Source organism: Ovis aries, chromosome 24 (genome assembly GCF_016772045.2).
Source record: "Ovis aries strain OAR_USU_Benz2616 breed Rambouillet chromosome 24, ARS-UI_Ramb_v3.0, whole genome shotgun sequence".
Lineage (NCBI taxonomy): Eukaryota > Metazoa > Chordata > Mammalia > Artiodactyla > Bovidae > Ovis > Ovis aries.
In genome coordinates, this window is record NC_056077.1 from 32,228,535 (window position 1) to 32,255,557 (window position 27,023).

General features: G+C 43.1%; 1 long non-coding RNA gene across 1 annotated transcript; it reads right to left on the reverse strand.

Moving 5' to 3' along the window:
• Positions 1 to 276: 276 nt before the first annotated feature.
• LOC132658573 (uncharacterized) lies at positions 277 to 3,529 on the reverse strand. The gene is made up of 2 exons (XR_009598388.1): positions 3,267 to 3,529; positions 277 to 1,903 (listed from the first exon to the last, which is right to left on the reverse strand). It is a non-coding gene; the product is annotated as an uncharacterized LOC132658573 (long non-coding RNA).
• Positions 3,530 to 27,023: the final 23,494 nt, after the last annotated feature.

Consider the following 27,023-nt stretch of genomic DNA (forward strand, 5'->3'; position numbering starts at 1 on the left):
CAAGTGAATATGAATCGGAAGAAATTAATAGGGAGGGGAGAAACAGGTCCAGCTAAGTATAGGCTTTCCAGCTCCTGAGCCTTTAGATTTCTCTGGAGAAGGAGCCAAAAATTATACAGGGTGACCTAAAACCCAACATCAGAGGTCTCTGAGACTTGACGGCAAAGTGCCTTCTCCTCCGAGAACTGGTGACTGGATCGTGACACTGAGAGTGGAGAGAAGTCAGGCCCCGGGGGCCCAAGAAGATAATTCAAGACACACCCCACACACTCTGGCTGAAAATTAAAGCACTTTATTTAGCAGCAGATAATTTGACACCCGAGTTTAATGGTCTTTCATAGATAGAAAGAGGTCCCCCTGCTTTCATTTTACTTCGTTACTGAAATTAAGTATTTAAGCCTTTAAGGGACTTGTGTCCTTGCTGGATGAGCAGAAAAGTCTCTTCAGGACAAGGTCCAGGTCAAGAGCAGAAGCAGGAACGTTCGATCCAGCTGCTAAGGATGCAAGGCCAGGGTGTGCGGAGCCACATCTTTTTCTGGTTCCCAGGCAAGTTTTGGCAGTGTGAATGAGTGAGGCAGATGCTTCCCCAAATGATTGTACCTGCTTATACACATTCCAACTGCAGAGCTAGGTGACCCTGCCTTGGTAATCCACTGTTCTGCCTTAATCCTTTCCTCCTTCTGCCTGCCCCTCAAGAACCTGTTGGGCGACACCCTGCCTCCGGAAAGCTCATAGTTCCCTCCAGAGTTGTGTGTACTTAGTCCCTGGTGAGCCACAGCTCTAGGCACTTCAGTAATTCTCCTTGGAGGATCTGTGGCTGTGGGGGGTGGGGGGTGGTGAGGATCCTGATGCCCATGAAGGATATCCATAGCTCTGAGAAGATATATGATGTAGACACTGTACGTGTACGCTGAAGTGTAAGCTTCAACATTCATGCCTTGACTTGAGTGTAGGTCATTGAAGAAGGCTTCCCAGAGGTACCCAAGGGTTATTCCCTACTCACTCACTGCCCCCTCTTGTCCTGTAGGCTTATTGACACAGGAGATGTCAAGAGTGAACATTGATATTTTAGGAATCAGTGAACTAAAATGGACGGGGATAGGCAAATTTAATTCAGGTGACCATTATATCTACTACTGTGGGCAAGAATCCCTTAGAAGAAATGGAGTAGCCCTCATAGTCAGCAAAAGAGTCCAAAATGCAGTACAATCTCTTGGGTGCAATCTCAAAAATGACAATGATCTCAGGTAGAGGATAGGACTGGCGTAAATATTTGTGAAATGGGTCAGTGAAGCCACAAATTGTTTAGGAAAGGGGACCTTAAATTTTTACTCTTTTCCTATAGAATAAAACATACTTTCTAAAAAATTTTTACATACTTATCTGCCCCCCAATCATGATACAATTCTGATTGATAATCAGTATTGCTCAAATCTGTATTTCTAGCATCTATCTTGTTACACACCATATCATCCCACTTTGCCCACTCAGTTCAGTTCAGTTCAGTTGCTCAGTCATGTCTGATTCTTTTTGACCCCATGGACTGCAGCATGCCAGGCTTCCCTGCCTTCACCAACTCCTAGAGTTTGCTCAAACTCATGTCCATCGAATCAGTGATGCCACCCAACCGTCTCATCCTTTATCATCCCCTTCTCCTCCTGCCTTCAACCTTTCCCAGCATCAGGGTCTTCTCAAATGAGTCAGTTCTTCACATCAGGTGGCCAAAGTATTGGAGCTTCAGCTTCAGCATCAGTCCTTCCAATGAATATTCAGAACTGATTTCCTTTAGGATGGACTGGATTGATCTCCTTGTAGTCCAAGGGACTCTCAAGAGTCTTCTGCAACACCATAGTTCAAAAACATTACTTCTTCAGTGCTCAGCCATTAGGCATCACTAAACGCCCTGTAAATGATGGAGAATTTAAATGGAACCCCAACTAGTGATTTTGAAAGAAAATCAAAATGACTGTCCCCCACCACTCTCCTGACCCTCATACTGTAAGTGTGTTCAGTCCTGCAGATTCCTATAGGCTGTGGTCCTACTGAAGGGTTGAGAGTCCATGGCTATAAAGTAGGAGCTGGGTAACCTCTCGCATGGAAACCAGAACAGACTGGAAGGAAGAATAAGGTCTCAAATAACCAGGTCAACTCTATAAGCTAGAGCAGCCTCAGCCCCGTTTCACTAGAAGATTATACATTTAGTGCTTCAGGGGGTCATAACAGTTCGCTACAGAGTGGGAAAACCCTTCAGTCCATGCAGAGTCAATTCCAAAGAAAAATATTTAATGCTTAGAGTTTATTCTGTTGTTGTAAAGTTTGGTGACAATGATGTCTTGTATCAATTAACTCTGAGTTAAATTACTTATGAACCCTTCTATCAAATGGAAAGGCTCATCATCTGAGTGAAAAAGTCAATTTGTTGTGATTATCCAATTTTGCTTAAAGAATGTGATTAGGGACATTTTAATAGCAGTATCCGGGGCCCTGACAATATGCTTATAATTCTCATTAACAAAACTTCATGCTTGGCTAGCAGGCCTTGAACTATGATCAGTTGCAGTAAGAAAGCATTGCTTTTGGATCTGTTAAATCATTAAGACACCACACTCTTCATTAGACATTTTAGCTAAAATGTGTTTTTAAACATTGAGGCTACCGTTAACCCTTTCTTCTTAATTTTTTTCCCTTATAAAACACAAACATGCCATTTCCTGCCTGAGTAGGGGAGAGAGCTGAGGGTGAGGTAATTTAACCGTCAAACCTGCCAGCTATTTGCAAAACTACTGGTTGAATTCAGACAAATTGATTATTAGCTTGTTGATTGAGTGGGTTTCCATTCTGTTGATCCTTGAATTGACTATAGCTATTTTCTATCTGGTTCTGCAGACACAGTCCACTGATGAAGGCACCCTTGAAGATGGTCTGGGCATTGTCTTAAAGACAAAGAAAACAGACCCACTGGACTGCATAAACCATCTAACCTTTTTATACATTCAGTGACTCTCTTTCTCATGTCATCACAATACTTGCAGGTTTAATAGCAAGCCATATCTCCTTTCCATTTTGCTCTGATATTTAAAAAGTGGCATAGGCAGTGGGATAAATTCCAAACTTAAATTTATTTTCTCAGTATTTCAGATAGGGTTTAATGATTAGTGCTCCCAAACCTGTGAAAAGGTACAGGCACACATGTTTGCAAAATGCCTCCAAACTCAGTCCTTTTCTCATCTCGAATCTCATAGTTTGGGTTAGTCAGTTTCACTTACCTCTCATAATTGCGTGTATGGTTGGGGAAAATGCTCCAGAGGGCATGAAGACACTTGTTTCTCTGATCACAATGTTTGTGTGTGTGTGCGCCTGGTTGTGTCTGACTCTTTCTCAGCCCCATGACTTCAGCCCAGTAGGCTCCTCTGTCTGTGAGATTTTCTAGGCAAGAATACTGGGGTGGACCGGCATATCCTTCCCTAAGCAATCTTCCCAACCTAGGGATGGAAACCAAGTCTCCTGCATCAGCAGACAGGTTCATCACTGTGCCACCTGAAAGATAAAAGCAGAGGGAGTCATCGTTACCATCCTTCTAAATCCCATATATATGTATTAATATACTGTATTGGTGTTTTTCTGACTCACATGGAATTTAGAAAGATGGTAACGATGACCCTATAAGCAAGACAGCAAAAGAGACACAGATATAAAGAACAGACTTTTGGACTCTGTGGGAGAAGGCAAGGGTGGGATGATTTGAGAGAATAGCATTGAAACATGTATATTACCATATGTGAAATAGATGACCAGTCCACGTTTGATGCATGAAACAGGGCACTCAAAGCTGGTGCACTGGGACATCCCTGAGAGATGGGATGGGGAGGGAGGTGGGAGGGGGGTTCTGGATGGGGGACACATGTATACCCACGGCTGATTCATGTCACTGTATGGCAAAACCCACCATAATATTGTAAAGTAAGTAGCTTCAATTAAAATAAATAAATTAACTTTAAAAATGAATAGATAGCTGAAACGGGCAGGGGCGGGGGGGGGGGGAGGAAGCAGAGGGAAAAAGGGGAATTAGCAGCATGTTCTTGTAGAAGGGAACACCAGTGAGGGCCGAGATGAGAGACCTATGAAGGCAAGCCAGGGATGCTTCTGGTGATCCATTGGTTAAGACTCTGAACTCCCATCGCAGTTGTGGGTTTGATCCCTGGTGGGGAACTAAGATCCCACTTGCTGTATGGCATGACCAAGAAAAGAAAGCCAATTCTTTCTGATGAAGTTCACAAAGATTTAGCATTTGACGTCACAAGTCTCTCAAGAGCCCCACCCACCCAGGGGGCTGAAGCATGCTCCCTGCCCCCACAGAGCAGGAGAACTGGATTCTTTGGAGAAACTGAACTGCAGATGCTCCCAGATTGGAAGCATCTGTTACAGAGGAGGGCATCTGGAGAATTAAGTCAACCTCTCTAAATAAATCCAATCATTATCTCTCAACAATCTCCAGGACGCTAGCAGCCAGGCATATAACCCCCGCAAACAGCAGAAAAGAGGCTCTTTCACCAGAGAAATTGAGTTTCCTCAGAAAAAAACATACACAGATACCAAGAAGGGGCTTGGGGACTTTTTTTCGACAAAAGTATCAGCTGGCTACTCAATAGTGAGGTCAGTCTGCTGAAAAGCTTCATCCGTGCTTGCAGAACTTCCAATCTGTTTTTCAATGTCTTGCCCTTAAATTAGAGCAGATGGTCAAGGGTCGGGAGGCTTATAGGAAAAATTTGCTATATGCAAAAGAACAAACTAGGAGAAAAAAAGAATTGGAAAAAAATGGAGGGAGGAGAAGTTAACTTTAAGATGACAATACTCGATATCATCAGTGAGATGAGAAGAAATGGTATCCTTGAAATACAAGGATGCTCTAAAAAGGAGTAACTAGAGAATCAAAAATGAGCTCTCAGAAATGAAAAATGCAAGCATTTCTCTGGTGAGAGCAGTGAAAGAATCCGGAGACGTGGGTTTGATCTCAGGGTCAGGAAGAGCCCCTGGAGAAGGAAATGGCAACCCACTCTAGTATTCTTGCCTGGGAAATCCCATGGACAGAGGAGCCTGGTGGGCTACAGTTCATGGGGTACCAAAGAGTCAGACACGGCTTAGCAACAACAACAGCAAAGCACTTAAAAAAAAAAATGTTGGTCAATACAATCAGAGAATTCCAGAATGGAGAAAAGAAAGAGAAAGAGACAGGAAATAAGAAAATGAGAGAATCGGTTAGAACAAGGAAAACAGCACAGAGGAAATGATCAAACAGAAGATGTAGAAAAATCTCCAGATACAAACAACTGTCATGAAAATTCAGAATAAAGGGATGAAAAGAACTATTTTTAAAAGCTTCCAGAAAGCAAATCAAAGGACTACAATGATTCATATCAATGTATGGCAAAACCACTACAATATTGTAAAGTAATTAGCCTCCAATTAATATAAATAAATTTTAAAAAAAAGCATTAGAACTTCTAAAATGGTACATTAGAAACTGAAAGACAATGGAACTATGCCTTCAGAAACTGGGTAGAAAATTATACCTAACCTGGAACTTTATAAGTAGCCACATTAATATTATTCAACTATTGGAGAGCTCAGTATCCCACAGAAGAGAGAGGTGAAGAATTTCCAGGAGGACGGACAAGGTCAAGTCCACAATGACAGTGATATAGAGGATCTAAAGATATGAAATAATTTCAGACTGGAGCTGGGCTCCAGAGAGGATACCCTAGAAAACAAATGAAACTCAGAGATTATCAGAGAGTTTTAAAAACTTGTTCTGAGAGACATATCTCAGAGGTGGGGTAGAGCATGGCCTTAGGCTTAAGGAAAACCAAGCCAGTGGAAAAACAATGATTAAATACATGGCGGGAAATTGTTACAAGAAAGAAAGGAGGTCACGGTGTACTCCTCAGCTCAGCAGTGATCATTATTGCCATAATAATAAAAACAAGGAATATGGATTTAATAAAAGTTGTAATATAAGTGTATTGAACAGATAAACTGGGAGACAGGAGAACTAGATCCTTATCTATCAAAAGCTGAGTTTGCTACATCATGCTTTAAAATGAATTACCAGAGAGTAGTAGATATATCTTATTTAGAAAAAAATAGAGTTAATGGGGAAAAAATAGCTAACAGTGCTAGCAGTTGATTGCTTCCATAGAACGTGTGTGCGTGTTCGTCAGCCACTCAGTCATATCCAACTCTTTGTGACGCCGTGGACTGTAGCCCTCCAGGCTCCTCTGTCCATGGGATTCCCCAGGCAAGAATACTGGAGTGGGTTGCCATTCTCTTCTCCAGGGGACCTTTCCAACCCAGGGATTGAACCCAGGTGCCCTGCGTTGCAGGCAGATTCTTTACCATCTGAGCCACCAGGGAATGGCAGAGGGAAATCTGGGTGCCAGGACACTGCTGTTTTCAACACAGGTCTTTTTGAGTTTTGCTCTTTTAATATTTATGTATTTGTTTCTGGCTGCACTGGGTCTTTGTTGCTGCCCATGGGCTTTCTCTAGTTGCTATGAGTGAGGGCTACTCTCTAGTTATATTGCTCGGGTTTCAGTAGTAGGCACCTGGGCTTCAGGAGTGGCCCATGGGCCTCTTTGCTCCAAAGCATGTGGGATTTTCCTGGGATCGATCCTGTGTCCCCTGCATGACAGAGGAACTCCCAACCACTGGATCACTACAGAAGTCAGGTCTTTTAGTTTTACATGACTTTTAAGAGCACACTTTGCTTAATACTTTCCCACATTGCAGGCGTATCCTTTACCAGCTGAGGCACCAGGGAAGCCCAGAATACTGGAGTGGATAGCCTATTCCTTCTCCAGCGGATCTTCCTGACCGAGCAATTGAACTGGGGTCTCCTGCATTGCAAGCAGATTCTTTACCAGCTAACAGGGAAACCAACTTCATACTTCAGAACATTTAAAAATACTTATAATGAATAATATGCACTTAGTCGCTTAGTTGTGTCTGAATCTTGTGATTCCATAGACTGTGGCCCTCCAGGCTCCTCTGTCCAAGGCATTCTCCAGGCAAGAATACTGGAGTGGGTTGCCATTTCCTTCTCCAGGGAAATCTTCCCAACCCAGGGATCGAACCCAGGTCTCCTGTGTTGTAGGCAAACTCTTTACCGACTGATATAATAAATAATAATACAGTGAAAAGAAAAATGAAAGTGAAGTAGCTCAGTCGAGTCCGACTCTTTTCAACCCCATGGACTGTACCCTCCCAGGCTCCTTCATCCATGGGATTTTCCAGGCAAGAATACTGGAGTGGGTTGTCATTTCCTTCTCCAGGAGATCTTCCCGACCCAGGGATTGAACCCCAGTTTCCCGCATTGTAGGCAGACACTTTACTGTCTGAGCCACCAGGGAATAATACAGTAAAGGAAAATATATCTAAATTTTCAGTTAAAACTGGTGGTGTTCTGGGAGCACTTGCCATATTTATCCTGCACCATCCTCTTCCTCCTCAGCACATGATCAGATATGCTTGGGGTCTGCATACCCCCATTTAAGAAGTTTTGGCCTAGGCTCTTTCACAATGAGTAAATGTGTTTTACTCATATGTAAAATAGTTTTCGTTAGACTTATGAAAATATTAACAACAGCTGGAAGACACCATGCTTGCCTTTTCAGACCCTTCTTCACTGCTAAGATGTTTCCATGTCTTCTCTATTAATGACTCCCTGTGTGGTCAGGAGAGTCTGGGGACCCCAGAGTTGACACCATTAGCCCTGCTTATTGTTGTTCAGTCGCTCAGTCGTGTCTGGCTATTTGTGACCACATGGACCGCAGCACACCTGGCTTCCCTGCCCTTCACTATCTCCCAGAGTTTGCTCAGACTCAAGTCCATTGAGTTGAACACCATTCAACCAACTCATCCTCTGTCATCCCCTTCTCCTCCTACCCTCAGTCTTTCCCAGCATCAGGGTCTTTTCCAGTGAATCGGTTCTTCCCATCAGGTGGCCATAGTATTGGAGCTTCAGCTTCAGCATCAGTCCTTCCAATGCATATTCAGGGCTGATTTCCTTTAGGATGGACTGCTTGGATCTCCTTGAAGTCCAAGGGACTCTCAAGAGTCTTCTCCAGCACCACAGTTCAAAAGCATTAATTGTACCCCAGCTTGTACTGATCATGAAAGTAAGACTCACAGGTAGTTAGAGACCAGCTATGTCACCTGGCTAGTTCATTGCTGATTCTAAGCTGGCCATTCCAGCGCTGGTTGCTATGATGCTTCATTATCATCCAAGCCAGGTATGTCTATTCATATGTACTTTAACATTTCTCAGCTAGAGGCTGAGCGGGTGGAGAGACGTTGAGCGCCAGCTGTCTACGGTTTTCTATTGTTAATTCATTACACTTCATGCTTTATCCTCTCTGGATATCACTGCCAATCCTGCTTTCCAGGAAACAATAACACTGGGGTACTTGCTGCTGCATTTGCTGACAATATCAATTATTTAGTTTTCTGCCAATTCCTATTAGACTTTTTCTAACTGGAGAATTTACACTGTGTTATTGAATTAAAAACAGTGGAAAGCTTCTGGGAATTGAAACTAATTAGCCAGCATTTGTAAACCCCTTTGTTGGAGATAATTTGTTTACATGACTAATTCAACCTTTTAATGAAGAGGGCCTACACGGGCCATGGAAGGTGCCACGGCAGCCATCCTTGGCTGGGCACGGGGATGCCAACGTGGTAAAATTCATTTTCCTTTGTGATGAGGTACGATGCCCCAGCTCACTGGCACCTAACCCTGCCTATTAGCATGTTTATCATTACATTTGGGAGATGCTTGGAGTGTCCCAGGCTTCCAGCGGTGCCTTTTCCTGAGCAGTTTCTTTCTCATCCTTGTCATTAGGGCATCTTATGTCATATGAGGGCATTGCCTAATAACGGCACCATCAATTCTGCACATTTTCATAGCTGTTGCTGCTCCCACCCCACCTGCATGGTTTTGTTTTTTTTTTTTGCATCCCTTTGTCTTTCAGAGGTGATGATTGGATTCTTAATGCTGAGGTGTTTTCATGTGCCCTCTATTAGTGACTCTATATACAACCCAGAATTTTTTAAAATATTCTTATTCATGTACTTATTTATTTGGCCGAATTGGGTCTTAGCTGTAGCACCTGGGATCCTTTGTCGCAGCACACAGGCTCTCTGGTTGTGTTTCAAGGGCCCCAGAGTGCGAGGACTTCAGTAGCGGCACGCGGGCTTAGTTGCTCCCTGGAACGTGGGATCTTAGTTCCTCAGCCAGGGATCCAAACCTGTGTCCCCTGGGTTGTAAGGCAGATTCTTAATCACTGGACCACCAGGCAAGTCCCACCCATAATTGTTAATTACCCAGTCTGTGCGTTTGCATCAAGATAACAGCATGGCTTGGGGTAAATACAACTGAATTTGCCCTGGTAAAGCTGGCCAGAGTTGACTGACATCCATTGTGCCTATGCTGAAACTGATGGTGTGGTTCTGTCCCATATACAAAGAATTAGAAAAGTTAGTTAAGTTGCTCAGTCGTGTCCGACTCTTTGCAACCCCATGGACTGTAGCCCACCAGGCTCCTCCGTCCATGGGATTCTCCAGGCAAGAATACTGGAGTGGGTTGCCATTTCCCTCTCCAGGGGATCTTCCCGACCCAGGGATCGAACCCAGGTCTCCCGCATTAGATGCAGACGCTTTAACCTCTGAGCCACTAGGTAAATATTTAAGTTGTGTTTCTTTGTTGTCTTTCTATATGGGAGTACCTAAACACAACTTTCTTGATGAGAGTGGTTGAAACACGGACATCTATTTACTGAGAGTGATGCTGAGAAACAACATCAATTCTTGTACTTCAGTTAACTAAGTACTTTTGTTAAGATCTAAGGACCATCTTGAGTCTTCCCTGGTGGCTCAGATGGTAAAGCATCTACCTGCAATGCGGGAGACCCGGGTTCGATCCCTGGGTTGGGAAGATCTCCTGGAGAAGGAAACGGCAACCCACTCCAGTACTCTTGCCTGGAGAATCCCACGGACGGAGGAGCCTGGTAGGCTACAGTCCTTGGGGTGGCAAAGAGTCGGACATGACTGAGCGACTTCACTTTCAAGGACCATCTTAACAAATAACTTTAGCAAGAGCATTCAGTGTAGCTGCAGTTCCTGTGTGTCCTGCATGAATTTTCTGCCTTAGCTGCTGTCTACTAAAATGTTCTAAATCTTAAAGAAAAGGTGGGTTGATAAATAATTGAACCTGTGGATGAAATGTTTAAGCTCTTCCCATTTCCTAGATCCAATGACTAAACGATTACCTTCAAGATCTAAGTTAATATCCGTGGCAAGTATTTTAAAGCCTTTTACCTACATTTACAGGCATGTTTTAATCTTTCTTAAACAGACTCACTTAGGTGAGACATATTATATCCTTGGGGGCTTCCCTGGTGGCTCAGCTGTAAAGAATCTGCCTGCAATCCAGGAGACGCAGGAGACTCGGGTTTGATCCCTGGCTGAAGAGAAGATCCCCCAGAGGAGGGCCTGGCAACCCACTCCAGTATTCTTGCCTGGAGAATCCCATGGACAGAGGAGCCTGGTGGGCTAGAGTCCATAGTGTTGCAAACAGTTGGACACGACTGAAGCAACTGAGCACGCATGCTCGCATTATCTCCTAGGCATCTTACTGCAATAAAAGAAGCCATCTCTATTTTGCGGTATTTATACCCCAAATTCTTTGTTCTGTGTGGAAGTAATTAAGGTCTCTTTTGTCCCCCTGTAAAACAGTGGGGCTGGCAGAATGTTGAGGCCCCGTGTTAAAATTCAATGAGGGTTCTGCTCTCACTTCCTCCTGATTGTATCCAGGGAGAACGGTTTTCAGTTAATTTCCACATATTTGTGCTGATGTACAAAAGGAAAGCTCTCACTGTAGCCAGCCTACGTGGCCTGCTTTAAAGGCACTCCATCACGCCATTCTACATCATCCCTAATGGGCAGGATTTCTTTCTGCTGAAAGGGACAAAAACCAACTCAAAGTGATTTGAGTAAGAAGGGCCTCTATGGCTCCCAGAGTGGAAAAGTCTAGTAGATTTGGCTCTAGACTTGCCAGAATCAGGTGTTTGAAGCTATTTGCCATACTGTAAATCTCAGCTGGACTTTCTTATATGCTGATCCAATTTCAGGGAGGTTTCCTCTAAGGGGGCTGGAGGGAATAACCCACATATAGACACAAAGACTGTTATGAATTCTCTCAGTATTTTTTCTATCAAGCTATAAAATATTGTAACTGCTCTTCGGCCAAAGGCCAAACAGAACAAACTTAGAGTAGAACAAATTGGGTGCCTTGCTCACTGGGTGAACATGAACCATGGGGAACCCCTGGGGTTCTGAGTAAGAGGGTGTTAGAAAGGATTTATTATATGATTTGGGCTTTGATTAAGTGATTTGGGGGAAGTTTATGGAAGACTGGCTTTACTCTGGATCAGAGGCTGTTGGGAAGTGGGGACAATTTTATGATGGGTTATCATTTATTTATTTTTTTAAATGAATTTTGGTTGCCCTGGTCTTCACTGCTGCAACTGGGCTTCCTCTCCTTGCAGAGAGCTGGAGCTGCTCTTCCTTGCGTGGGCTTCTCTGTGCAGTGGCTTCTCTTGTAGAGAATGGGCTCTAGGGGCTCGGGCTTCAGTGCTTGCAGGATGTGGACTCAGTAGTTGTGGCTCGGGGGCTCTAGAGCCCAGGCTCAGTAGTTGTGGCCCATGGGCTTAGCTGCTTTGCAGCATGTGGAATATTCCCGGACTACGGATGGAACCCATGTCCCCCCACATTGGCAGGCAGATTCTTATCCGCCAAGGAAGTCCTATCAGTCTCATTTGGAAGGAGAACCAGCAGTCCCTCATAGTAGCTGGGGTGGGACAGGCAGTGTTGTCCTTTTGTGGTTTGCATAGGGATGTTTTTCCTACGCTCGGACAAAGTTATGATGGGATCTTGTTTATTGTTTTACTTCCTCGTGATCACAGATAACACCATCTGATATTGATGTGCCGTGAGATTGTTGACAGCCAGAGGGGAGCCCTGCGGTCAGGCATGAGTCAGGACCTAAGAGTTCCAAGGCTTAGGTGTAAGTGGCACCTCGTCATTGCGTATCAGCGGCTGTTTTCCTCTTTCTTGTCCCCCTACCCTTTCGACAAAATGAAGTCAGACCACAGGATATTGATTCATCATGTCTAGATGAGAATTGACTGATCAAGATCAGGAGGGGGTTCCCCTAACTAGTGTGTAGTCAGGTTAGAGTCGATCCTTCCTTTGCCTTCTGGTATAGATCGAGGTGCCGAATCATCTGATTCATCCGTGTCAAAGCACTGAAGACTGGACCAGATACACCGGCAACCATAACGCAGGCAATTACCAGAAACTACGTGACTGTTAACTCAACAGGTCTTAAAGCAAGAGAGTGTGCGTGCTCAGTCGCTCAGCATGTCTGATTGTTTGTGACCCCATGGACTATAGCCTGCCAGGCTTCTCTGTCCATGGCATTCCTCAGACAAGAATACTGGAGTGGGTTGCCATTTCCTTCTCCAGGGGATCCTCCCAACCTGGGATCAAACCCGTGTCTCCTACATTGGCAGGCAGATTTCTTTTTTTTTTTTTTAACCACTGAGCCACCAGGGAGGCCCCAGATTGTAATATCTAAGCAATGAAAACACACCCCTGAATCCAGCAGTGCCTACATTAAAGACCCAGGAGTCTCAGAACTTTTTACTTGCCCTATTGTATTTACATAGGGGCTGCACACTTCAAGAGAATTGAACTCTGTGTGATAGCCCATGGCAACGCTGAGTAATGAATTTAGACTCACTGATTGGACATCCAGAGCAGAGGCTGTATCATATATGACGTGTGTGAGGGTCCACGACAAGGATTGGGTCATTGCGGGAACTGCAATTAAGGAAGTTTGAATGAAGGGAGCGTGGGTTCTCTCTTCCAGAGTCTCCCACGCTTGTCTCATTGCAGAGCTTCCTGGGAGGGGTGGTAGTTTTATTTACTTTTTATTCTTGATGTGGGTTTTTTCCTAAAGTCTTTATTGACTTCATTAAATTTTACTTCTGCTTTAAATTTTGATTTTTTGGCTTTGAGCCATGAGGGATCTTAGCTTCCTGATCGGGGATCGAACCCACACCTCCTGCACTGGAAGGTGAAGTGTTCTTTTTTTTTTTTATTAATTTATTATTATTATCTTAAATTGATTATTATTATTTTTAACACCAAAAACATTTTGTATTGGGATAGAGCTGATTAACAATGTTGTAGTTTCAGGTGAATAGCGAAGGGACTCAGCCATACACATGCATGTATCCCTTCTCCCCGAAACCCCTCCTCCCATCCTGCCTGGCACATAACACTGAGCCGAGTTACATGTGTTATTCAATAGGTCTTGGTTGGTTATCTGTTTTAAATGTAGCAGTATATACATGACCTTCCCCAAATCCCTAACTAGGAAGGTGAAGTCTTAACCACTGGGCCACCAGGGAAGTCTTGGGATGGTAGTTTTAAATATCTAGTAGTCTCCAATGATTACTGCCAAACACACAGAGTAAGTTAGTGTGAAGTGGGCAGGTACAAGCCTGATACTCATGTAGGAAGTAGAACCTTGGTGGTACATGGGCTCTCCTGGGAATATAAGGATATTATACCATAATAGAAATGAGCCCATTTTCTGTCCATCTTAAAAGGACTCCTATCAGTTGGTCAGTTCAGTCGCTCAGTCGTGTCCAACTCTTTTGTGATCCCATGGACTGCAGCATGCCAGGCTTCCCTGTCCATCACTCACTCTTGGAGCTTGCTCAAGCTCATGTCCATAGAGTCGGTGATGCCATCCAACCATCTCATCGTCTGTTGTCCCCTTCTCCTCCTGCCTGCCCTCCTATAGTGGTCAGGGAATCTTTTTTGTTTTTAAATCCTTTAAGTGTCAGGAGTTAACCTCCCGCCATTTACCTCTAATAGCGTACATATTCATTCTTTCACCACTCAAGAGTTGTTAGGTTTTGGCAAAGAGTAATCCATTTAGCCTACAAAGCTGATTGAAATTCTGTGAAAAGTCTAAATTTTGAGTAAATCCGACTCTGTGTAGTAGAATCTCTTGGCAATTTTTAGTTTTTTCTTTATAAATATGAACCATCAATAAATAGAATTAATCAGGAATATAAAAAAAAATTTACAGAAGGTTTTAAAAAGGCATGAAATATTCCCTAAACAGGTTTCTTTTCTTTAGACAAAAGAAAAAACTAGATGATAGAAAACCAAGAATTGCTTATTTTTCTATGAATATTCATTTCATATCATTTTAATAACTTTGATGAGAATAAACAAAGATATATAAATATATATAATCTAGAAACAACTGTGTAATTTGTTAATCTATTGTAATTTTAAGAAATAAGGGTGAATTATGTTTAATGACCAGTTTTTTGTATCTGTCTTTTTATTTAAAAACTGTCCAGGTGTCCAAGATCATTAATGAATTAACTGAAACCTTTGTCTAAGGTCTTAAAGTTAGTCACAGTTCTGAAAATTACAACTTGGCTTATACATTAACTCCTTTGATTTGTAGCCTTATAAGAATTTTATAACATTAATCCCTTTAATGATACATCATTATTATCATTTTCTTTAGGTGAATATAATTTTATACACATAAATTTTTAATTTTAAACAAGCTATGGAGACAGTTGTAACTTAAGTAACTCATAAAACTGGTGCAGGCAGTTTAGAAAGTTTAAATATGAGACATGTAATTCTGTACTTAAACAAAATTGTGTGCTGTCAGTATTTTTATAGGACAAACTAATTTTTAAAGACTGAATCGTGCCCCATACTCTTATTTTATCTTAGAGCTAAAGTCATTTTTCTTTTCTTTCCTTTTGCACTTTTATATTATATTGGAGTATAGCGGATTAACAATGTTGTGATAGTTTCAGGCGGACTATAAAGGGACTCAGCCATCCAGATACATGTTTGCATTCTCCCCCAAATTCCCGTCCCTGCCACATAACATTGAGCACAGTTCTCTATGCTATCCAGTAGGACCTTGTTGGTTATCCACTTTAAATTTAACAGTGTGTACATTTTGATCCCCAAATCCATACTTATCCCTTCCTCCCATTCTCCCTCACTGGCAGCCCTAAGTTCATTCTCGAAGTCTGTGAATCTGTTTCTATTTTGTAAATAAGTTCATTTGTATCATTTCTTTTTAGATTCTGCATATAAGGGATGTCATACAATATTTCCCCTTCTCTGTCTGACTGACTTCACTCGCATGACATCTCTGCTAAGTCCCTTCAGTAGTGTCCAACTCTGTGCGATCCCACAGATGGCAGCTGACCAGGCTCCCCCATCCCTGGGATTCTCCAGGCAAGAACACTGAAGTGGGTTGCCATTTCCTTCTCCAATGCATGAAAGTGAAAAGTGAAAATGAAGTCGCTCAGTTGTGTCCCACTCCTAGAGACCCCATGGACTGCAGCCCATCAGGCTCCTCCATCCATGGGATTTTCCAGGCAAGAGTACTGGAGTGGGTTGCCATTGCCTTCTCCGATGACATCTCTAGGTCCATCCATTTTTCTTTACCTCATAGCTATAGCAGCAAAGGCTTTTATATAGATATGCTTTTCCAGGTCCGCAAAAAGAAACACTCTTTTAAATTTTCTCTCTCTCTCTCTCTTTTTATTTAAGACATTGTTGAGTGCTTATTTGGGCTAGATAATCATAGAGTTCTGATATAACAACTGAATGATTTTTTTTTTTTTTTTTTACTCCTTAACCTATCTTTCCCCGAGAGGGAGAGAGAGAGAGCTTTGAGAGGCAGCTGGCTTTAAGCAAACCTGAAATCATCACTCTACAAGGCTAATTATGTTTTCTCTACAAAGAGAGGACAGAAAGTTTAGATGTGGGAAAACAGATTTTGACATATCGGCTCACAGAAGACAGAGGCATGCAGCTGGCTTTGATACAACTTGTACACACTTGACAGTTTCATCAGCCCAAACAATTAAAAAGTCAGCAATTATCAATTCCCAAAACGAAGGAGGGGACACCTGGGTTAAGCAAAGTGCTCCCTCTCATACACAAACAAGACAGAGAATCTCCTCTTGAGGATTTCTTTACTCTTTTTACTTTTTTCTTTACTCTTTACTCTTTTTAAATGAATGCTCTCATTCCTGTCAAAAGCTCCGCGAAGTGGCCACTGCATTTATGAACTATTCTTGATGAAATCCTGCCAGTTAATGAGATAAGCATGCAACGTAGCATGATGGTGAGAAAACAGCAGGAAGGCGGAGTTTGGCCTGGGTGGAGAGCTGCAGTGTAGACAGAGCGCGTGGGAGAGCTGCTGCTGTCCTTCAGGAGGTGCTGGCATCTCTTTATGGTTCTGTCCCAGGAAAAGAGACGGGACACATGTCCCAGGTCACGGCCAAGTTCCTGGGATGGCTGCCACGTGTGTGTTCCTGGCTTCATGCAGGAAAGAATTCAAGAGTGAGCCATAACAGAGAGAAAGAAGGTCTGTTCAGGGAAGAAACACACTTCTTCCCTGAAACAGAGAGTGAGGCATTTTGGGAGACAACAGAGGCCCCAGGGTTGTCCATTTTTATAGGGGTGGATAATTACATAGGCTAAGGAGAGACCCCTGGTGGCTCAGTGGTAAGGAATCTGCCTGCCAACGCAGGAGATGTGAGTTCCATCCCTGGGTTGGGAAGATCCCCTGGAGAAGGATATGGCAACCCACTCCAGTGTTCTTGCCTGGAAAATCCCATGGACAGAAGAACCTGGCAGGCTACAGTCCGTGGTGGGGGTTGCAGAGTTGGACACAACCTCATGACCAAACAGAAACAAATAATGAGTAGGAGGGGCATTCCAGATATTTTAGGGAAGGAGTGGGGATTTTCACAAATTGGGCCATCACCAACTTTTTGGTGTTTATGGTTAAGGCGGCTGGGGTGTTTTACAATGAGTGTATACTGAGGCTCAAGGTCAAGTGGAAGTTGAGTCTGCTTTTGGACCTAGTTGGTTCTAATCAGGTTATATAGTGTCCTTGGGTGATGTTATCCTTTTAAATGTTGTGCCCTCCCTTCCCTTTTCAGTTCTGGGTCCCAGCTAAAGGTCGGTTATCACCCAGCCAGTATCAGGGAGCAGGGAAAACCTCCTGACTCCAGGCAGACAAAGATAAAGTTCTCAGGAACCCCAACTCAGGAAACAACCATGTAAGGTTTTATAATGATGACCCAAGTCAAAGTTTGTCTCACTAAAAAGAAGCCAGTTTCAGGAGACACAATGAACTCCCCTGGGCCTGACAGATTTATCAGACCTCATCCCATATCCTGTCTGTGATGCTCCATCTTATATGACAACTTGGTAGGCTATAATTCAGTTAGTCTGGGGCTTCTCAGGTGGCTCAGACAGTAAAGAAAGTGAGTGTTAGTCTCTCAGATGTGAGTGCTTTACGACTGTACCACCAGGAAGCCCTAGACAGTGAAGAATCTGCCTGCAGTGCAGGAGATACAGATTCACTCCCTGAGTTGGGAAGATCCCCTGGAAAAGGGAATGGCTAGCACCTAACCCCCCACACCCAGTATTCTTGCCTGGAGAACTCCATGGACAGAGGAGTCTGGCAGGATCCAGTTCTTGGGGTGGCAGAGAGTCAGACACTTTCACTATCATTACTGCAGTTAGTCAGTCTAAGGCTAAACTAGATACTGCTGTCAAGATGTTTTGTAGACATGATTAAAGTCTATAATCAGTTATAAATTATAAATCTATAATCTTGTTTTCTTTCAGTAAAAGAGATTATCCTGAATAATCTAGGTGGGCCTGATTTAAGCTGTTGAAAGGTCTCAAAAGCAGAGGTTTCCTTGAGGAAGAAGTTCTGTCTGTGGATGGGCTTCAGACCTCCTGGGTTTCTGTGCTCCTGATGTAGTCTGGATTTTGGTCTTGCCTAGCCAGCCTCATGATTGCATAAACCAGTTCGTTGCAAGAAACCTCTTAATATAGATAGCTCCTACTCATTCTGTCTCTCCGGTTGAACCCTCACAGATACATCTCCCTACAGATGTTTCCTGTTATAGACAAAGAACACTCAACACCATAGACAAGCAGAGAGACCGCAGGGGCAGGTATTAGAAGATTAGAAAGCAATTTCACCAAAGAACACTGTAGAGATGATCAAATTTTTCAAAAAAAAAAAGGTTGGAAGGGAACATGTTCCCAGGAAAACAAGATAAATCTAATGGTGAGATATTTAACAAAATATTGGAGCTCGAGTTAGCACAGACTTATCTTTCAGCCATGGTCTCAGGTGTGAACACCAGGACTGGGCTCCGGGTTTCTGTCCAGGACAGTGAGGTCACTCATACTAACTGGGAGAAAGTGATATTTGGTACTTTTGTGGTTTCCACAATAACTTTCACTATAGACTGTGACCCCCCCCCCCCACCCAGTTTTGAAACTGTGATGGTATTAGGAGGTGGCGCCTTTGGGAGGTGGGCTTCCCTGGTGGTTCAATGGTAAAGAATCTGCCTGCAATGCAGGAGACACAGGAGATGCTGGTTTGATCCCTGGGTGGGGAAAATCTCCTGGAGGAGGAAATGGCAACCCACTCCAGTATTGCTGCCTGGAGAATCCCACAGACAGAGAAGCCTGGAGGGCTACAGTCCATGGGGTCGAAAAGAGTCGGCCATGACTGAGCATGGACATGCAGCATGTACACCAGGTCATGAGGGTGGGGCCCTTATGAATGAGATTCGTGCCCTCATGAAAGAGACCACAGAGGGCTCCCTTGCCTCTCTGCCATATGAGGCCACAAGAAAAATTTGCCATCCAGGAACAAAGAAGTGGGGCCTCACCAGACACCAAATCTGCCAGTCCCTTGGTCTTGAACTTTCCAGACTCCAAAACTGAGAATTAAATGCTTGCTGCTCAGGCCACCTGGACTATGGTATTTTTATCATAGCAGCCTGCATTATGACATTTTTCATTTTTTCTGTGCTTATAAGAGATTCTGAAATGGTTTTGTTTCCTTGTGTTTGTTTTGTCTCACAACATAGCATAGTCACAGACTGTGTATCATTGTCACACAGCAGAGCATCAGACCCATGGTCTGATGCTGCTGTCAGTGAGATTGTTGCTACCCAAAAAGAGAGCAGCTTGGCCTGGCCACGAGCACCAGGCCCATCCTGGGTGTCAGAAGCTGCTCGTCTCATTCTGGATCTGTAAGTTGAAATGGATTTTAATTTTCTGAGGTCTGGGATTTTTTTTTTTTTGAATGTAGAATGAACTACAAACTGTATAATTATTATATCCAATTTACCAGAACAAGAGGAATACATAACATAGTGCGATCATTGCTAAACATAAATATTTATTTATTTAATTTTGGCTGTGCTGAGCCTTCATTGCTGTGCATGGGCTTTCTCTAGTTGTGGTGAGCTGGGAGTTGCTCTTCATTGCAGTGCATGGGCTAATCATTGCAGTGGCTTCTCTTGTTGTAGAGCATGGCTTCAGTAGTTGCGGCACTCAGACTAAGTTGCCCCATGGCATGTGGGATCTTTCTGGAATAACGAGCGAACTTGAGTTCCCTGCCCTGGCAGGTGGATTCTTAACCACTAGGCCAGCAGGAAGCCCTTAAACATAACCATTTTATTAGAAGTTACATCTGTTGATGAGTAAAAAGAAAGTTTTTATGTAGGTCACTCATTTATGAATAAATATTACTTATCTCTTAAATGAAAATAGTTGGTATCAATTGTATTCCCATTTTGAATTTTTATTTATTTAAGTGCTGAGACAACTCACGTCCTTAAATGTGTCGAAGGGAACAGAATTTGAAAACAAAACAGAAAATGACATGAATTTTGGGGGTTATCTGCAAAAGGCTCCCTTTGATTTACCCCTAAAGACTAGCGTTAATGATCTGCCTGTTTGCAGTCCAAGAGTCCTCAAATTGGAAGCAGAGAATCAGAAACTAACTGACTTGTAAGAGGGTTTGTTTTGCAGTTATTAGAGATCACGTTTTCCCAACCCCAAGAACAGCATTTTAAGTTCTTCATTCAACACCTCAGAAGTTCTGTTTTATGGTTTTTTTTAAGAGTATAAGTGGTGATGGGTGAGAAATATGTCTTTTGTCAAATGTGAAAAAGGTGATTGTTGAAAGTAGGGACAGAGAATCCAAGCCACCTCAACTGGAGGTGAATTCTCAGTTAAAAGAGCCTTAGCAAAGACTCTAAATGCCCAGTGAGAATCTGGAAACTGGCTTTCTAAAGCTGAATACCTCCAGTATTCTCAGACTCCTTTGCGCTTTGAAGACTCACCATGTGATCTGCACATTGCTTTCTGAGAATAGCTGGTGCATCTGTACAATAGGATCATTAAGGATTGAAATGGTTTTGTTTATGGCTTAGTAGTGTTATCCTTAAGGTTCCTATGGTGCCTAAAACAGTGGCTGCACACAGGAATTGTTCCACATTATTAGCTGTAGTGGAAGAATCCATGGTATTGCTCTAGATGAGAAAACACAGTTACAAATGGCAGCCCTCCTGTCAATGGAGCCTCACTCCCTGACATAGTTCCTGCCAACGAGGAAGTAGTCAATCATTACTTACTGATTTTTTTTTTTTTTTAATTTTCTATGTCCGGTCGTGGTTGCTGCACGCAGAAGCTTCACTGTGTTACATGGATCTTTTGTTGCGGTGCACGGACTCTCTAGTGATGGCCTTTGGGGCCCAGAACACACAGGCTTCAGTAGTTGCAACACACAGGTTTAGTTGCCGACAGCAGTGTGGGATCTTAGCTCCCTGACCAGAGAGGAAACCCTCATAGCCTGAATTGCAAGGCAGATTCTTAACCACTGGACCACCAGGGAAGTCCCACCTGGTCTTTGAAGTCTTTATTGAATTTGTTACAATATTGCTTGTTTTATGCTTTGGTTTTTGGCCATGAGGCATGTGGGATGTTAGCTCCCCAATCAGGGATCAAACCTGCACCCCTGGTATTGGAAAAGTAGAAAAAGAAAGTGCTAGTCCCTCAGTTGTGTCTGACTCTTGGTGACCCCATAGACTGTAGCCCACCAGATTCCTCTGTCCATGGAATTCTCCAGGCCGGAAAACTGGAGTGGGTAAGGTGAAGTCTCAACCACTGGACTGCCAGGGAAATCCCAGCCCTACCTATTGATTAATTAATATCAATGATCATTTATGAAATACCTCTGGGGCCTGGTACTTAATATGTGTCCATGGGTGTACACACACAGTGTGGTGGCCCTACAACTTATATATTGTTATCTCCTTTTTATAAATGAACAGTTCAGCACGGTTATGCAACTTTCCCAAGTCATAGAGCTAATACATGGTGTGTAAACATTCTAATCTAGTTCCAAAGCACCTGTTGTTTTCATCACAACACATTGCCTCTGAGTCACATCTGGAACTCATGTCCTGTTTACCCTGGGAAATAGGAATAATATCTTTTTTTAAAAAGGTGCACCTCTGTTTTCTTACACTTAGAAGAAGGAAGAGCAGGCCTGTCTTGTACTTGTGAGATAAAATATATAAAATACCAACCCAGTGCGTGGAACACTTTTAGAGATTTAATAAATGTCACCTCCCTGTCTCGTTTGAAAGGAAAGAAATAAAAATAAGTCTATAGAAATCAAAATGGGTACATTTGGCTTTTGACTTGATCTGGTGACCTATTTAGTGAAATAAAGCATGATGCAATTGCCCAAGTCTCAAACCATCCAGACCAGATACCTGGCTATTTTGAAAGTCCTTCTTAATGCAAGCCCACTTGGAAACAATTCAGGGAAGATAGATTCAGTCTGAACTGCAAAGATTAGAAACACTCCACAATTTTCTATCATTTTGAGAAGCAGAACATAACCTGAAAATGGGATATAATTGGTGCACAGGAGCATCTCTGAGCTGCCTATTTTATTCTCATTTCCTCAGGAACTATTCATATTTGATCTCTCGGTGCGCACATGGGAATTAGAGCTCCTTACAGTCTGTCTTTGAAATAGGCAGAGAGTAGCAGCCTGGATAACATGCACACTGATGAACAACATCAAACCGATAATCTCATCTTTACCAGTGAACAGTCCCTCCTCCTTTTTAAGGCAGAAGATATTCTGTAACAGGAAGACGAAAGTGTTGCCAAACCAGTTCCGTTCTTTGAAGAATGTCTTACCTATAGATTCAGCCATAGGATTCTCAAGAGTCTGTCTACTTTTATTGACTTCTGTTATACATTTTGTGATGGGGTAAGCTTCAAACTTTGTATGCCAAAGTTTTATGTATGCCAAACTTGTAAAACAGGCCTTGAACTGAAAGCAAACACAGAGCTGGAGAGGCAGCTGGCATTTGAGAGGCAAGTTGGCATTTCATAACAGTCTGGACATCAGGACGGTGTTGACAGGCCTTTTTCCTTTTCCCTTCCTGCCAAAGTGTTGAATGGCTGTTAAGAGAATGGGTGAAAGGACTGGGGCCATCTAAATGTTCCCTGTGTTAGCTCAGCTACGCATTCAAAGGGTTAAAGGGGTAGCCATGGTGATAGGGGAGAAATATTGAGTTGGCCAAAAAGTCCCTTTGGGTTCTTCCATACAATGTTACAGAAAAATGTGAATGAACTTTTTGGCCAATCTAAAAGAGTAGCTGTTTCACCTTCCAGACTTGACTGGTGTTCAATTCAAAGTCCCTCTTTGGTTGCTTGCCTATGGTCCCTGAGATGCATTCTAAGAGGGCAAGTTATTGGAAATGACGTATCATGAGCAGCACAAGGCATTTTGCTTTCTTTCTAAGTCTAAAATTATCCTAAGATTGAAAGTCAAAGCTAAGTTACAGCAGGAAGGTCGTCCTGGCAATTTTTCTGCACTGATTCTCAACACTTGAGTTGCTCTTGTCCTGAGAATGAAGGCATGATGTCCCTTGAAAGAGTAAGAAGTCCCTACCTTTGCCTGGTAGTTAGTTTTCCACATGTTTTCACAATGATTTCCCCATTAACTGTGTGAGCGATAGATAGGGAGTGAGAGCAATTTTTAGATCAAGAAACAGATGTTTGTGGAAAATAAATGACATGGATTAATTACCAGGCTTTCTGATTTCAAGACCAGTGCTCTTCCTATGCCAGGTGGCTTGCCAGTATTGCTGTTTGTTTGCACTTTGTAAACATTAAGGAATTGCCATCTTGGGTTTGAAATCCGGCTCTCACTCTTTTTCTCTAAATACATACCAAAGCATCTGGTTTTCACCCTGGTTAGGCATGCCGCAGTTCCAACAGACCCACCTACAGAGTTTTGTTCCCCTTCTAACGTTGCAGTCTTCAGAAAGGGTGAGGGTAGAAACCTTCTCTTATTCTGATATCACATTTTAAAGAACTTGCAAAGTTCTGCAAGTCTGTCTGATTTGCATGTGCCTAAAAAGCTGTGGTTTACCCTTTCAAGTCTTCTTGATGGTCCAACACAGGCACAGCATGACAGGGTCGATTCAAGTTTTGAATTTATGGATGATTCAGGGTTTCCAAGTTTCAAAAAGCACCTTTGATGATGGCAGTATTGTGGGCAGGGGATGTGGGCAGCGGGAGAGATAAGAATTTCTGTGGGCTGGAGCTCAAACAGTCCCGTTCATGCCCATGTTTTGATGCGGTAACTTCACTTGTTGCAGCATCTACATCTTATCTGGGGTTGTAGGAGTCTATTGGCAGCCTGGGTGAAAATTAGTTTTTAACAAATGCATTCTGTGGTGCTAAAGGACCCTTTCTTCCCTTTCTCAGACACACCCTAGTGATGGAGGAGACCAGAGGCTGAATTAGTCTGCCGGGGCTGCCATATCAAAATACCATGGACTGGCACTGTTTTCTCACAGTTCTGGAGCTTGAAGATCAAAACCAGGGTGCTGGTGGAATTGTTTTCTTGTCTCTTCTGATGCTGCTCTTCTTGACTTGTAGACAGCTGTCTTCCCCTGTGTTTTCAGAAGAGCCTGGTAGGCTACAGTCCACGTGGTCGCAAAGAGTCGGACACGACTGAGCAACTTCACTTTCACTCTCACTTTTCCCTCTCTATGTGTCTGTAGCCAGGTTTCCTCTTCTTACAAGGGTGCCAGTCACATTGGATTCAAATGCACCCTAATGACCTCATTTTAACCTAATTCACTCTTTAAAGACTATCTCAAATATAGTTATGTTCTGGGCTACTGGGGTTAGGACTTCAATGTATGAGTGTTCAGGATCACCCAAACAGCCCATCCCTGCAGCTTTGTTACAAGCAAGAATGCAGTCAATCAAACACATTCAAGAAGGCTCCATATACTTCACGGTGGCCATTAGCATTCTTCAGTCTTGATTTAGGTCTTCGTTACACCTTGGGGGCCTGGAAGTGAGGGGCAATTCTGCTTGTATTTGCTACAACCACAGCCAGGCTCCACCATAATACAAGTGCCCATATGGGGTGATCTTGGTGCCATGGGATACCCCATAACATTCACCTCTTTTCACTCCTATGCTCGGTCATGCTTCTTTTCCATAGTGCTGTGGAGGGAAACTTCTGTCTCCCAATGATATAAGCACCCCTCATCTGCAGGAAATGTTTTCTCACTCTGCTTCCTTGTAATGCATCTAATGCTCCATTTCATTATTCAACTCATGCTGTCCATTTCTGAGAGTTCACTTTTTTCAAGAAAGCCAACATAGATAGATTTTATAGGTCTTGGATCAGAGGGCAATAGGAGGGGCTGTTGCATTATACTCGGGTATAGTGAGGCCACAAATCAGGAGATGCTTTCCAATGAAAAGATCATTTGTTACAGTTCCCAAGAGGAATGGGAATGCCACACTGTGCAAGGCCAAAGAAGGAGGCACCAGGGCTAGACTAGGGGCAGAGTGAACAAGGGGAAAATGGGGGAAATAACGTTTACTGTGGTTTCAGGGTGAGGAGGCTTATGGTTGGCTAGTTCAAATCATTTCCGCAGGCTCTGAGGTGCAGTGACTATCCTAGGTTGTCTAGTACCTGGCCCTGGGTGATTAGGGGAGGGAAATCAGTTCAGTTTAGTCGCTCAGTCATGTCCGACTCTCTGCAGCCCAAAGGACTGCAGCACGCCAGGCTTCCCTGTCCATCACTAACTCCTGGAGCTTGCATGTCCATCGAGTTGGTGATGCCATCCAACCATCTCATCCTCTGTCATCCCCTTCTCCTCCTGCCTTCACTCTTTCCCCAGCATCAGGGTCTTTTCGAGTGAGTCAGTTCTTCACATCAGGGGGCCAAAGTATTGGAGTTTCAGCTTCAGCATCAGGGAGGGGACTCTTTGCCTGGAATTCAAGAGCCCAGTAGAGGAGAAGGTTGGGTGTGGGCTTTGGATTAGTTGGGTTGCATGTAAAAGAGGCACTTGTAGGCTAGTCCTTTACTCTCTCTAAGAACTGGCTAGTCCTGGGAAGGGCAGTCTTCCCAAGGTCAGTATGACCCCAGAGGCTGAATAGCCATCTGGAGATACTGATGGTGCAGTGGAGGCCATGCAGTTGTTTATTGTATATTCATAAATACCCGTGAACATTTCCTATATTCTGGGTACTAGACCCAGAGAATATCGTGATGAGCCAAACACACATGGTCCCCATCTGGGGCTTAGAATGCTTTCACCACAGTGCCCTGGTCTGTTGTTGTTGTTAATATTTATGGACTGTGTAGTGGGGTTGCAAAGAGTCAGACACAACTGAGTGACTCTCGCTTCACTTTAATATTTTAACTAACTAATTCACTTGCCTGTACTGGGTCTTAGCTGTGGCATGCAGGATCTTAAGTCTTCTTGTGGCACATGAGATATTTTCTAGTTGCAGCATGTGTCATCTAGTTCTCTGACCAGGGATTGAACCCAGGCCCCCTGCACTGCAAGCACAGAGTCTTAACCACTGGACCACCAAGGAAGTCCCCAGAGACCTCATCTGCAACTCACAGAGAGCTGCCTAGCATCCTCAGTCACCACCAGCTTGCAGGTGACTACTCTTGGTACCCTAGGACCATCACCTGTAGAAAGTCAGATGCTTATTCCATGCAGCTGGACCAGAGCTGAAGCCAGAGCAATGTTCTGCCCATCATCGCTCATAAGATACCTATCCTGAACCAGTCACCATACTGCATGATCTTTAATGCCTCGCAACAACACTGGAAATAAGACTGTAATCCCATTTGATGGTTAAAATGTTGATTGCAGAATGGGTGAGCAAGTGGCCAAGTAATCCAACCCAGCTCCACCTGACTCTAAAGTCAGCGCTCTTTCTAAATCATCAGGCAACTGGAGTCAGGTTCTCAATACAAACGGAAGATGAGTCTGAATCGTTACTCTGATTAAATCACTCTATTTGCTAATAGGTGTTACATCTATTTCTAGATGTGTAGACACATGCTTCTTAGTAACATTTTGACTCACGGTTAATTAAATGATATGGATACACCCCAAAGATTAGGGTATAATTTCCAGTTTTTTTAAATTTTAATGAATAAATAACAACTATTCTTTATTTATCTAGTTTAAAATGTTAATGAATAGCTCCCCTTCTAATTGCCAAGCTGAGTATTTAAGGGAACCTGACACCTCATAAATATCGAACTGTGAAGTTTTCGTGTGTTGGTTTTCGATAAACATTGGAATTGAGTAATTACCATCCCTGCTAGTCATTAAAATTCAAAATTAGATAAACAATAGGCAGGAATGTTTTTGTTCATTATTATTCATATCAAGTACTTTGTTTATAATATCCCCGCTTCTTTTCATGGTTTCTTTTGTGTTCTGCCCTTTCTCTTTTGAGCACCAAAAAAAAAAAAAAAAAGGTTCATCGAGTGGCAAATTCTTTCTCTGATTTTCTTTTAGCTTGTTTTCTTTTTATTTTTCCAAATCACTGTTTTATTTGGAAGGAACTGTGACATCAGAGAAGACTTCTCAGTTTAGGGTTGTTGCTGTTGAGTTGCTAAGTCCTGTCTAACTCTTTTGTGACCCTGTGGA